Source organism: Antechinus flavipes, chromosome 2 (assembly GCF_016432865.1).
Source record: "Antechinus flavipes isolate AdamAnt ecotype Samford, QLD, Australia chromosome 2, AdamAnt_v2, whole genome shotgun sequence".
Taxonomy (NCBI): domain Eukaryota; kingdom Metazoa; phylum Chordata; class Mammalia; order Dasyuromorphia; family Dasyuridae; genus Antechinus; species Antechinus flavipes.
The window spans coordinates 177,059,254-177,073,722 of record NC_067399.1 but is presented as its reverse complement, the minus strand read 5'-3'; the positions used below and the strand labels follow the sequence as shown (position 1 = coordinate 177,073,722).

Genomic DNA, 14,469 nt, shown 5'->3' with positions numbered 1-14,469 from the left:
AGGTCATTTTGCTAATCATTAAGGGAGTTATAAAGTCAAGTAAAATTGCTTTCAAAGATCTTGAAATCTAGCAGTGGTGTTGAGTAGTAGATACAAATAATAATAATTCAAATTAAACCATAATAAATACATAAAAGAAATATTGTGTGCTATGGAGGAAAAGTAATTTATATTCCAGGAGAGTGGATTTGAACCTAGGACTTCTTGCTTATAAGCCAGTGTTCATTCCACTGAATTTTTTTCAAGGAGGTTGTATATACTTTTTTAAAAGGCTATTTATTTTTTGTGTAAAACTACTAAATGCCAGTTGATATCTATCCATTGCCCAATTCTCTTACTCCACTTACCACCTTCCAGCATAATTTACCATAACAACTCAGAGAGAAAGTCCCTTTTAATTGTTGAACTCAATTGATTTTTCTCATTAAAAAGTTTCTTTGCTAGAAAACAGAAAATTCTGTTCCTGGGTTTCTTTTTATATGCCAAGCATTGTGCTATGCTAGCTAGATGTTAGAAAGCAATGGCACACAATGCATTTTAAATTATAATACTGAAGCACAGCAAGGGTTTGTTAGCTCCTTTCAAATGGGCTTGTTTAGAAGAATAAGGAAGAGCATAATGGGCTACAGTTAGAACATTTCCTCAAATTTGGTACACTACCCCATAGAATTCTAAAGAAGTTCTAAATTTATTCTGGGGACAACCAACTGACAGACTGGTAGGTATGGGGAAGATCTGGAGATTCCTTCCTGTTTTAAAAAAAAAAAAAAGTACTTAGACATTTAATAAGGGTCCCTTTAATGAGGTAAGTGGCAGGTTTGGGGTACAGGGAACCAAATGAAGAGATTTGGCTCCCCTAGATTCCCCTAGGATTCGGTGCAAGGCAGGGAGTTGTGTGAATCCCTTCTGGTGGCACAGAGGTCCTTCATAAAGGAATTTACGAACTCGGAAAGCTAGACTGGTAAAAGAAGTTTATTATTGGCATTGGGAAGTCAACCTTTGCCATGCATGAATAGAAAGACTGAATTTCTTAGTGGCAAGATCCCAACAGAGAAGTAAAGTTTCTAGCAGAGAAATCCCTACAGAAAGGTATAAAGTCTTGTTAGGGAAATAGGTGAGAAAGAGATAAAAGAGGGGTTAACGCCGAAAGTGAATATCATTTTAAGCAGGCAGAGGGTTGAAACTTATGCCAGAGAGAGAGGTTCCTTGGCATGGCATATCAGATCCTCTGCAAGGACTGAGTCCCAAGTTGGCTCATTTTATAATAGAAGCCTAGGCTAGCAGCTCTTGATGGTGGCAGGGGGCAATTTGAGCAGAATAGAAAATCTTGGAATTGAATGAATGTCTCTGGGTTAATTTCCAATTCAATAGCATTGGAATCTCCAGCTGCTGACTCAACTAGCCCTATTTAAATAACAGAATGAAAACCACTTTATCTTGATTCCCTGGGGGGAGGGGGTCTCTCAGGGGAGAGTTTGGCGTTCTCCCCCAAAGTCAGAGAGAGAGAAAGAGTTTTGGAGGTTCCCTTGTCACCTTCACTCCTGTTATATGGTGCTAGTCTATTCTTTTGAGTTTGTGATCAGATTACATTTAATCCTAACATTGTGAATCTTAGTTATTCAGAAAACATTGTGTCCTTCTCTCTCCTTTTCTTTAAGTCTCTGTTTTTGTCTCCCTTCCCACCAAGTCTCAACAGTCACTGATGGTCATATTGAATGGCTGATACATCCTACCATTGGAAGCTCCTCTTTGAAGCACTTTCTACCTCCCTATCTCCCCTCCCTTTATTCATAGATTTCCTTTACTTCCACCTTCAACCTTTTTGACCTTATCAAAGAGATTTTTCAGATTAAAGAGATGCTCCTGGGGTAGGCAGGAGTATTCTGAATAATCTGCAGTTGGCAAGAACCTCAGGGATCTTCTGATCCACCTCCTTCAGATAGATAGATTTTTTTTCTTTTCATCATTCCTTATTCCATCCTATTCAGTCCTTTCAACTCCCTCTTATGTATCGTTTTCCCCATTAGAATGGAATTTCCTTGAGATCATCTGTTTATATTTTGTTTTCTTCCTATCCCTTAGCATTGTTCCTGGCACAAACTAAGAGTTTAACAAAATGCATTTTTTATTTATTAGGAAATTCAACTTTCTGTCCATTGTTGTGCCACAGTTCCCTTTAATTGTCCTGCCTCAGTTTCCCTAATTGTTCTTCCTCAGTTTCCCTGGTTGCAACCTCCCTTTTCTGCCCATTAGAACTGAGATAATTAGGGCTGTGGAGACCTGAACATTCCAGAAGATATCACTCCAGATGTCCTATTTCAGATATCTAATTGGCATTGTTTATAACTAAGTTTCAGACATCCTGGCTCTGAGCTGGATATCTTCTTAACTTGCAGTTTGTAAGAATTTGTGGTCCTACACCCCCAACCAGTCAGAACAGCATTGATGGTCCCTGCCTGGAAATTCCTGCTCACTAGAGTTTGGACTCCACTCCCCTTTGTCTTAGAGTCCCAAGCTTGGAGCCAAGGATATATATGTCATTAAGAACTCACATTCAATGCTTGATGCTTTGGACATCAGTCCTGGGGGCATCATGCCTCCAGCACAATCTCTCCCTCTTAGAAATCCCAATAAAATATTAAAAAGTCTCTAATCTCTATCTCGCCTCAGTTTCTCTGGCATTACACTATCAGGAGGTTTATTAAGATTGAGTCCCCAACCCCACCCCAATCACAAAGGGTTTAAATATCAAAGGTGGGATTTGAATCCAAAGGCAGCCTTCTTAGGCACATTAAATTAGTGATCTGTGGAGATCATACTGATTTATTTTCCTGACTTTCTTAGTCCAAACTAAACTCTTACCTTTTACAGAAAGTTTTCAACATCTCTTTTTAATTCCAGTGTCTTCACATATATATATATATATATATATACATATATATATGTATATATATATACAAAGCAAACATATATATATATATATGTTTGCTTTGTGTATATTTGTATGTTATCTCCCTCATTAGATCTTAAACTCCAGCAGGGACTGTCTTTTGTCTCTTTGTAGCAAAGGAGCTTGGCACAGAGCCACAGAACATAGAATTGACTAGCAAATGCCTTTTTTTTTTTTTTCCTGAGGCAACTGGGATTAAGTGATTTGCCAAGGGTCATATAGCTAAGAAGTGTTCAGAGTCTGAGATCACGTCGGGAGCTCCCGGCCTCCTGAATTCCGGGCTAGTGCTCTATCCACTTAGCCACCTAGCTGCCCCAAATGCCTCATTTTTTAAGTTAAAGCTGGCTAGACTACTTTTTGTCAGTCAAATAATAGTCCTTTTCTGAGTCACCATTCATTTATTCAACTAGCATCAATCAAATTCTGAAAGAAGCAATTCCGACTGTGTTAAAAAGCAGACTTGAGCTCAGTCATTTTCGCTCCAGAAAATCTTCCTAATGCTCCAGGAGCCATATGTAAGATGTTTGTTTCTTTCTCGGGAGAGGTGTAGTGGGGTATGGATAGAGGGTCTTGTTTTTAGCTCTGGGAAGAAGGGAGAGGAAGAGGAGATAGTTGTCCCGGCACTGGGCATTCCCTTCCAAGTGAAGGGCTGAGATCACGTGAAATGAATCAGCAGTTGGGCGGAGCTGGGGACAGGGGGCGGGATTAGAACCGACTGGGCTGGGCTGGGACTGGGAGATAAATGCTCTTTGCTGAGGTGACCCAGCTCTGGGAGCTGCGCTTTTTCTTGCTGTAAGTTCTGAGCCATCCTGTGCTGCTTCGGAGGGACTGTGAGTCGTGGGGAGTGGGAGAGTGTTGCACAGAGGAAGGGTGTTCCTGCTACTTGGGATGGCAACCTTAACCCTACCCCACCCCCACCTCTCGGCCTTATCTTCTCCCAAGAACCTACATTTTTTTTCTTTTCCTAGTCGTGAAGAACTTAGTTCACTCCGAGGTCCCCGAATTTGTAGAACGAACCTTTGGGCAGCGGTGGGATGTCGGCATTCCGGACGTGGGGACTACCGGGTGCGGTGGGGTGGGGTGGCGCCCGAGAGGCCCGAGCGCAGCTGTAGCGTGCAGGGGTATAAAGGTTGTTCTGTTGTGGGAGCAAAACAAGCGGCACAGCCAGGCGTCCCCTCCCCCTCTTCCTCCTCTCCTGGGTGCGGAGGTATCGTGGGGCGGCTTTTCTCCAGCCTAAAAACCATCCGGGCATCACCCCAAGACTGAGATTGCAGCAGTCCCTATTGAGCCCCAAATGTGGGGGGAGGGGATTGCCTTCTGTAGGGATGTTGGCTGCGGGTGAAAACGAACCTCCTGGCCCAGGCCTCTTTGTGCAGGGTAGCTCGTGCCCTGCCTGCCTGGAGGAGAGTCACTGGTCAGAGATGTTGCCAGCTAAGCCGTGGGACTGAATGCCGGGAGTGGAGTAAAAGACAGTGAAGGGAAGGAGGCGGTGGGTAACCAGGGACTGCCCGCAACCTCCCAAGGTACTATGGGGAGCCCGGAACTGCTAAGAAAGTGAGGAATCCAGTGCTGGAAATGTTCATTTGGTAGTGAAGGGCACAGGCAAAGGTTATGGGGAACCAGACTTCATAGACCTCACTACCTGAGGGAGAAATGAAAATTTATGACTTTTCTGGAGCCTTGTGTCCTTTCTGATGTAGGAGTTTTAGGAAGCTGGGTTTGTCAGGGCTGGAAAGATTACCCTTCCTTGATTGCTGTTCCGTTTGGGAAAATCTAGTTTCCTGTGTCTAATGAGCTTTGAATCGGGCAGAGGTTTTGGGAGTTGCTATACAGTAAGTAAGGGCGGGGTGAGGGAAAGCTCTGATTGGTACCTAGAAAGGTTATCCTCTCCCAGTAAACTACTAAACCTGTCTGACAGGCATTTATCAAGCTCCTGTTCCTTGGTAGGCACTGAGGAGAGGGAGACAAAAACACCCAAAAAGACTGCACTATTGGAGGAAATGCTCCAAGCAATCAGCTTAACTATGTACTGGATATTTTGTGGAGGGAGAGAACTAGACTAAGTATGAACTGAAATTTGGAGGAAGCTATGGATCTTAAGAAGTGGAAGTAGGTTTGGCTTTTAGGAGATAGGGACACTAAATTCTGGGGATGCCAGTTTATCCTCAGTGTATTATGGGGGGAAAAGGTAATGTCTCTGAAGACCTTTTTTTCTTTTTTGAACTGATTTTTCTTGCTCAGCAAGATTATTATATAAATACGTTTATACATATTGGATTTAACATATATTTTAACATGTTTAACAGATATTGCATTGCTTGCCAACTAGGGGAAGGAGGTAGGGGGAAGAAGGAGAAAATCTGGAGCACAAGGCTATGCAAGGGTCAATGTTGTCAAATAAAAATCTTAAAAAAGAGAGAGAGAGAGAGGAGGTAGTAGGGGAAAGTCCTAAAAGATAGGCAAGAGCCAGATTTTTAAAAGCTTGAAGTACTCATTTATATGAATTTGTTTTATTTTGAAGGAAATACAGAACTACTGAAGATTCTTGAAGGGTAGATTTTTTGGTTAGAGTTGTGTGTTAGGAATATTAATGCAGAAGCTAGATTGGGGAAAGGAAAAGCTAGAATCAGGAAGATTAAATAGAAAGAGAAAGCTGTTGCAAGAGTCTAAGTTTAAGAGGAAATCATTGAATAATGCTGATTTTATGCTATTACAAAAAAGGAGATTAGACCAGATATGTAGAAATAGAGACCATAAATTTCTGTTAAAGTAAGAGATAATGAGTTTTGTTTGTTGCATTTTAGGTTGCATTTTGTGTTATGTGTTAGTAAGACATGCTTAGATTATATCTAAGGACAGAATCTAGGTTTAGATATAGATTGTGGAATCATAAGATAAAAGAGCTAGAAGGGACTCCAAAATTTATCTAATTCACACACACACACACACACAAAAATAAAGTAAGCTGAAGCTCCAAGGATGTATATGAGTTTTTAAAGGCCAATTGAGTAGTAAATGTCAGTCATCATCACAAAGATGATTTTATTTACAGGAATTGGTAAGATCACCGTGTAAAGAGGAAGACCCAAAACCAGCTACACACCCACATATGGGGGGGGGGGGGAGAAGAATGGGAGTAATCTGGCATTAAGAAATAAATGAATGGAAATTAGTCACCAGAAACTGAAATTGCAAAGAATAAGAAAAAGATATGTTTGTGTGGAGATTAGCAGCTGGAATTGCCCTTAATTATCCTGTATGCCCAGAGCAGAAAGGATGAGCTGCTGCTTCCTTTTTTAAAAAATATATATTAGTGTTTTATTTTCATGTTATATGTACAATTTGAAAAGCAACTTTTAACATTTGTTTTTAAAATTTTGAGTTCCAAATTCCTTCCCTTCGCCCCATTGAAAAGGCAAGCGATTTGATAAAGATTATATGTGTGTAGTCATGTAAAACATTTCCATATTAGTCATGTTGTAAAAGAAAACGTAGGAAAAAACCTGAAGGAAAAATAGTTTTTAAAAAAGTATGTTTCAGTTTGTATTCAGATGCTGTCAGTTCTCTTTCGGGGAATGGGTAGCATTATCTCTCTAGTCATTGTGGGATTTTTTAATTTTTTTTTTCTTTTTTTTTTTCTTTTCTTTTTTTTTTTTTTTTTTTTTTTTTTTTTTTTGCGCTGCGGTTAAATGACTTGCCCAGGGTCACATACCAGGAAGTGTTAGGTGCTTGAGGCCACATTTGAACTCTAGTCCTTCTGACTTCAGGGCTGGTGCTCTATCCCCCTGGGATTATTGTTAATAGCTTTGTCATTCACAGATGATCATTTTTCAATATTGTTATTTTGTTAATAGTACATTTCACTTTGTATCAGCTCCTAGAAGTCTTTCTGGGTTTTTCTGAGAGCATCCTGCTCACCATCTCTTAGCACAATAGTATTCCATCATACTCCCACACCACAGTGTATTCAGTCATTTCCCAACTGATGGGCTTTCCCTCACTTTCCAATTCTTTGCCATCAAAAAAGAGCTGCTATATTTTTATGCAAATAGGTCTTTTACCTTTTTGGTTGGTTTTTGTTTTTGAGTCTCTTGGGGTACAGATCTAGTAGTGGTATTGTTTGATCAAAGGTTATGTGTGATTTTATAGCCTTTTGGGCATAGTTCCAAATTGTTCTGCAAAATGGTTGAGTCAGTTCGCAACTCCACCAGTAATGCATTAACATCTTATTCTTTCCACAGAAGGGATGAACTTTTCTCATATCCTTTAAACTTTTAAAAATTCTAAATAGTCTTTTTTCTATACCAGATATGCCGAAAATGCAGTCATGACACTCCTGAACACAGCCTGTATCAGATTTAAAATGCAAATAGGAAATACTTAACAAAATAAATGAAAATATAGTGATGTTGTTATGTGGTTTTCTAAGACAAATAATGCATCTACAAGGCTCCTCAGGTATGGTTTAAAGATTCTTTTTCTATTTGTGCTTGACCGAACTGATCTATACTGCTATTAGATATTTTATTTAATCGGTATATACTACTGAATCAGTGTTATTCTCAATACCTCACATATCTAATTCATATCCAGGTTTTGTCATTTCTTTCATTCCTATATCTTTTTTTGTCACTACTCTAATTTAGTTCTTGAATATTTCTCTCTTGGATTGTTGAAGTAATATAATAGCCTGTTTCCCTTTCCATCCCCTCAGCTCTCCCCATTCTAACCTATCTTCTCCTAGCTGTCTAAGTAACTTCCTAAAACATAGGTCAGACCATGTCATCTCTTTCTTTCTTAACATACTCTAGGGTCTCTCAGTTTTATCCAGCATTGTTCAGAATCAAACATAAAGCTCTCTGGCATTTTCAGCTCTATATAACCTGGCCGTATTTTGCCTTTTTCCTCTTCCATACATTTTCTAATCCAGTTAAACTCTTCATATACAACACTCCAACTTTTCCTTTGCATTGACTTCCCAGTGCCCTGGAATTCTCTGCTTCCTTCTGTCTTCTCATTGTTTATTTGAATTGCCTGGCTTATAGTAAGCACAGCTTAAAGTAGTTTTTGAGTAAATTGAAATGAAATTTCTGGTAGTGCATTCAGAGAGGGTAAGAAAAAAGTAGGAAGGATTAACCTATGTATAAAAAGCCCCTTAGCTGAATATAGGGTTCCATTTAATGAGATGGCTCTGCCAGTGGCATCTGACATGTTTGTGGATCTTACCTCTCCTACGAAGGAAAGCTACCAAAAGTGTGAAACATTTTTGATGTCATACATAGGATATAGAGCAAGGTGGGTTCCAGTTCAGGAATTTTTTGGTCTGGGGCCTTATCCAGGATGAGTAAAAATCAGTGTTTCCTTTGCAGTGAAAGAATATGACACACAAGTAGATCCCATCAAGCAATATACTGTTTTCTGTTTTCTCCCTTGAGTCTCTAGGAACTGAGATGGTTCCAAGATTTCCTGGACACTCTTGACTCATGGTTATTATTGGCCAAAAGGGGCAGCATAGGACCAGACCCAGTTGATTTTTAAGTAACCTTCCATGTGCCAGGAATTGGCCTGAAAATGCAACATTACATTCTATAAGTGTAATAAAAACTGCTGATTGAGTATTCGTATGAGGTAGGCAGTAATGGGTAGGGAGGGGAATATCAAAGCAAAAGACAATAAGGGTTACCATATTTTAGTCATGGAGAACAGCTGGAATAAAAGACTGAGTTTGGGGGCAGGTGGTAGTCTAGTTTTTCTGTAAAGTACCCTAGGGTGGTATTGGTACCAAGGGAAATGCTTGTGGAAACCTGGAGACTTAGATTGAAGCCAGATTACAGAGAGTCCTTTATATAAGCCAGACTATAAGAAACTTTTTTAATCTTAAAGTAAGAAGACACAAAGGATTTTCCACCAAGAATCATGGGTTTCAATCTCTATACAAAGAGGAAATGAAAACCCGAGGAAAGTGACCAGCAGAACCCAGTTTTAAGCCTCTGACATCATTTGAGATTTAGTGTTCCTTGTAGGCCTGACCAGACCTCTGCAGTATAGGAGGACTGTTGATAGCCATGTGATTAGTAAAAGGAAAAAATGAAAACAAAAAGGCTGCTTCAAATATGAAACGACACTAAGATGTGACTTTTTGAGGGAGGAAATGTACCTATGCATTTTTTTTTCAACATCTTAGTATGATGCTTTATTCACTTTTCTTTATCAATTCAGAAACAATGCCATGGACTAAACCTATTCCTCCAAGTGAGAGCATGTGCTATACTTATTTTTTCCTCCCTTCCCAGAAGTTTAATCTTTAAAATCACACAAGAATGGCACTCCTATGCTTAAAATACAGTAGACAATTTTCTTTCTCTCAACATTAGACATGAAAGGGGTGACTTAACCAGTGTGGTTTATTAGCCAACAAATGCATTTTTTTAAATAGCTGGACTTGGAAAGGCATATAAGAGATGTGGTCAAATCCTCAGACAATAGGAAGGAGAGGGTTTGAACCTGATAATTGGTGGATGGTGAGACATGAAGATGAGGAACTAAGGAAATGATTGGTATTTGTCCAGAAGTCTCTTTTCTTCCTCTATTTGTATAAGTAGAGTTTAGATGATGCTCATTGCAAATTACTTGTACCCTATTCCTCCTCAGAAATGGTGACATGCCTGAGTACAGCTAATATGTCTTCCTAATCATTGTTAGTGTTCTCAGAACATTTGTATTTATTCCTTTCACAAAAGAATTCAAGGAACTAAACCAGGTCCAGGGATCTTACAGGTGTTGCTGAGCCCAACTCTTCCTATTTAAAGTTGGAATGAGAGAGGTCCACTAACTACCTGTGTCTAAAATGCTAAAGGGAGAAGATGTCAGAAAAGTGTTTATCTAAGCAAGAGAAAATAGAATTGTTGGGTACCAGTTGCCCCTTTTGCAGAGTTGGAACTTGTGAGTAGTTATAGGAAGAGCCAAGTTGATTTCAAGTGTTTGACTATTGCTTTTACTTGAGTTTGAGTGTGGAAGGAGTAGTTTCAAGTTTTCCTTTTTAACTATAGGAAATGGGCTTTTTCTGTCTCTCCATTGTTACCTTTTGGAAGTCCTACCTTCTTTCAAGGTTCAGCTCAAGTGTCACCCTTAGAAGAGACCTTGATTTTTTGTTTACCTGGATCCCCCTACCCCCATACCTTGGCAGTTATTTTGTATATGGTTCATTTTTGCTTATTCACATGTATGCTGTAGAATGTACCTTTAGCTGATACTATTTTCTTTGGTCCTTGTAGTACAACACTAGGCATATAGTATGTAATTCAAGTTTATTTAAAGGTTTGACAAATTTAATATTGAGTAAAAAAAAAAAAAAACTAGTGAAAAAACCTATTATCTCTCAAGTTTGTCCACTCCATTAATAAAAGTTTTTCATATCAAGTTTAAATTTTGTCTCTGCAGTTTGTCAATTCTCAGTTCAATATAGCAATTCAGCAAGTGTGTTAGATACATACAATATATACTAAGGCAACCACAAAATGAAGTCTCTGCTTCCAGAAATTACTTCATTATGTGTACCTCTCACACAGGCACCAAGTAAATAGCAATTCTCTTCACTGGTGAGAAGTCTTCTCTAAGTGCTCAGGCTTGAAGCATTTAATTTTTATAACTGAATGCAATATAATATGGAGGAGGAAGAAAGTTTTAATGACTAAGGGTAATCAGGAAAAACTTCTACCAGAATGCTTTAGTCCTCATTCTTGGAAAGTAAGGAATAGTTTATAATTTTCTGGATTATTATATATTTTTCTATTAAATTCTTGATGTCTTATGGAGGTAACCCTGGGATCTCAAGGAGTGTTCCACTAGAATGTGCAAAATTGGGCCTGCCAAGGTAGGAAGGCACAGCTATAGAATGTGTGTACTTAGTGTCTGATGGCCAATCCAGCCACGCATGAGTGGATTGTTAGCAGGTGATCAATTTAGAAGAGTTCCAGAAATTCATGTAACTTTTGCTACTGCCTGCCCTTAAGAGAAGAACCTACCCCAGTGAAATGAGGCTCCTTGAAATCTTAAGTACCCACTTTTCTCAAGCTTCCAAATAAGGAATGAAAGGTAGCATAGGTTTTCTGAACAGGAGATTTGAAGTAACCTGTGTTTTTATTCAACTCCTTATTACATAGACCTCTTTGGACTGGGTCAGACTGGGAGAAAAGACAAGGAGAAAAGCTCTAAAAGGACACTGACCTGACAGATAAGGTGGGGTGAGACCCTTGCACTAGCTGCAGGGAACATGGTGCCAATAGAAAGTAGCTGCTATCTTTGGGCAGGTGCATGATTTTGTGTGGAAGGTAAGATGGGATGGGGTTCAATCTAAGGGCAGATGAAGGAGTTAGTGATTTTTCTCTCATAGCACTCTGTCTCGTGGGAGAAGTTCTTTTTTTTTTAGGCCTCTGATATCTCTCATCTCTGTTTATCCTGACGAAAAACCTTCCCTTAAAGATTTCTACCTTCATAGGGCAGACTGAGAGAACAGATTTAAATGGAGAATCTTTAGATCCAGGGTTCAGATGCTATGCAGAAGACCTCTAAAAGTGTATGTGTGTGCAAAACATCAGACTCACATGTATTAGTAAAAAGATGGGGGTCGATTGAGAATCTTTCTTCAGCAATCAAGACAGAAGCTTTTTTTCTTGATATGACAGAAAGTGCATCAGATTTTGATAGTAGAAGATAGACTTGAAACCTGTCCCTGGTCCATTTCTCTCAGTCAATTGGAATTTCCCCTGCAAAAAGATTTCCATCATAAAATGAAGCCAATAAAACTTACATTTACCTTAAAAGGTTTTGAAGATCAAATGAAATAATAGATATAAAATGCTTCATTTTAATAGTAGTAGCCAATTTTTATTTGGTACATTAAGGACTAAGAAGCATTTCTTAAATTCTCCTTTTATCCTTTCAGTAATGTGAGGTAGGTGGATATTTATAGGTATCTCATTATTCATGTCTTACAAATAAATCAAGGCTCAAAAAGATTTCAGGATCACACAGCTAGAAGGTGACTGTTCTACTCTATTTGACTAATTCTTTAGCAATTAATGACTTGCTTAGGTTCATCTTATTTCCAAAAATAATCAGACTCCAAGGCATTGAGATACAGAATGGGATCTGATTATAGAGACTAAAATATCTAGATTCAAGTCCTGCTAATGATTTACTGGTTTTATGGCCTTGGATAACTAATCGTTAATTCTTTTCTGTAACAGGCACTTCTAAAAAATCTTATATCCAATCTGGGAAGTTACCTAAATTGATGAAATCAGTCTGGATAAAAGTTGACAATTGGAGTAATTAACCAAATTATGATACATGGTATATAGGATCTATTGTGCCACAAGAAATGACAAAAAGGACAGATATAGAGACCTGGAGAAATTTGTATGAACTAATTCAAAGTGAAATGAAGAGAACCCAAAGAATAATTTTTAGAATAATAGGAACGTTTTGAGGAAAAACAACTCTGAAAGATTCAAAAATTCTCCCTGATGAAATGATGAATTGGGATTTCAAAGGACTAAAGAGAGTGCATACTAATTACCTTCTTACAGAAGGAAAGGCCTGAAGTGTTTTTTGTAATAGGTGGGCTCATTTTGTTTCTCACAGGTTCCTTTTTATGATCTTCTTCTACCTATTCCTCCATAGCTATCAAGCAACTCTTAGAACATAATGGTCAGCTTATCTTGATCAGAGGCAAAACTTAGAAAAATGTCATCTGCAAATATAGAGAAGGGCTTTCCAAATTATGTACAGGAAGCATGAAGAGAGGGGGAGGGAAAATAATAGAAGGGTAGTAATTTCACCAAGTTCTTCAATATGGCAGCATAGACATACAGAAAGTTATGTCCAAGCAGTTCAGCAAGCCAGCTATGACTTCAGCTGCTCAATACAGGGTAGCAGCATCTTTCACTTAATGAGTAGCTCCCATTGCTGATCTGAGTTCTGCTTTCAATTTATGCTTTCCTCAACATGAGGAAAAACTACACTTCCCAACAGCCCCTACTACCAGTATAGGTTAGAGAGGGAACTCATAGAGCAAGACATTCATTTTTAGACAGACAAATTTTTGAATTTTGCTTGATTGAATTTGTTACAAGAGTTCCTCTGTCTTTCCCTTCCTCTCCCCCACCTCTACCCTCATGAAAAATGTAAGAGGGGAAAAGGCCAGTAAGGTTGAGAGAGGCAGAGAGATGAAATTGCATGCAGTATTAGGAGATGAAGCTTTTTTTTGATGCCTTTAAGAACAAAAGGAAAAACAGAAGCAGAAAAACTTTGAAAGTTATACCTTCGATTATAAGGAAAAGTCAGGTTGTATACCAGAGAATAAAGGTTTCATGTGCAATCTTCCTTCTGTTCTGCTTTAATATTGAAATGATTATTTTATTTTGAAGTTTGAAATTTAAATAAAAGAAAAAAATGATCTATGTAGCAAGTATTTGGGTTGGGAGAATGGGGAATATTGAAGTTAAAAGGAACAGACTGGTGGGGCCAAATTATAGACTCTGACTACTAAGGCTCTTTCTTGTCCTGACTTGGGGGGGATGTGGGTGATGTTATAGAAGAGTTGGCTTAGTCTGTCTGATTATTTCAAAATACTGAGAAATCTCTGGAGTGGCTGGGTCCCAGCAAATAAAAGGCTTGGGAACCTAGTTAGGTGCTAATTAAGGGATAGCTATGAGGTAGGTGGCTTAAATTCTATCTAATTAATGCTGTGAAAGCAGTTTCTGTAGCCTTTTAAAAAATCTGGCAAAGACTTTAATCTTTTCCTCTGTATGGAGGATGGGCATAATATGTTAAAGGAAGCCTAGAAATGTCCTCCCATTTATAGTATCAAGTATTGTGGGCTAGCTCCCTTCTAATGCCAGTAAGACTTTCCAAACTGAGACCTCTTGTTCCCTTTGAAATGCAGAAATATCTTAAGACATTTTGATGATCCTCTTGGACAAAGAAAATCTTAGTCTCAGACAAATGAATCCTGTGAAGTTACTTAAGACCCAGGCATGCCTTGAAGAACAGGCAGGACTTAGCACCTTTGTTTTGGCCTCCTGGTTGGGTGTTTTTATTATACCTTGTTTAAATAATTAATTAATGATAGATCCTGAGGTTCCGAGGAACCAAGGAGGGAGGGGGACTCTTTTAGGTAACAGTAGCATAAAACTATATAACCAGACATGCATTTGATATCATCTGCCTCCTGGATGGTTGCTGTGATTTTTTTTTTACTTTGTTTTATAACTAGTGTTTATCTGGCTTTCGATTAGTTTATCTGGCTTTCGATTAGTAAGTACCTATGACTTGGATGAAACTTTTTTCTTAAGAATTTTACAACATAGAGCAATCCAAAAGATTCAGTATCCAAAAAATAATTTTAAAATTAATGTATGGAAGAATCATAAGCTTCCATTGTATATTTATTTTGTTTTAAAATGTTCTTAAATTTAATAAGGTGATAACAGGTGTATTGTCCTGAATTTTCTCTT

At 38.5% G+C, this 14,469-nt stretch overlaps 1 protein-coding gene across 1 annotated transcript in view; it reads left to right on the top strand.

Annotated features, from left to right (window-relative positions):
- The first annotated feature begins 3,633 nt into the window (after window positions 1–3,633).
- The window catches only part of CTSB (cathepsin B), a 29,673-nt gene continuing 18,837 nt past the window's right edge, over window positions 3,634–14,469 (top strand). The window contains exon 1 of the mRNA XM_051975975.1: window positions 3,634–3,742. The gene's annotated coding sequence lies outside the window, so the exon portion shown is untranslated. The remainder of the gene's footprint in view (window positions 3,743–14,469) is intronic.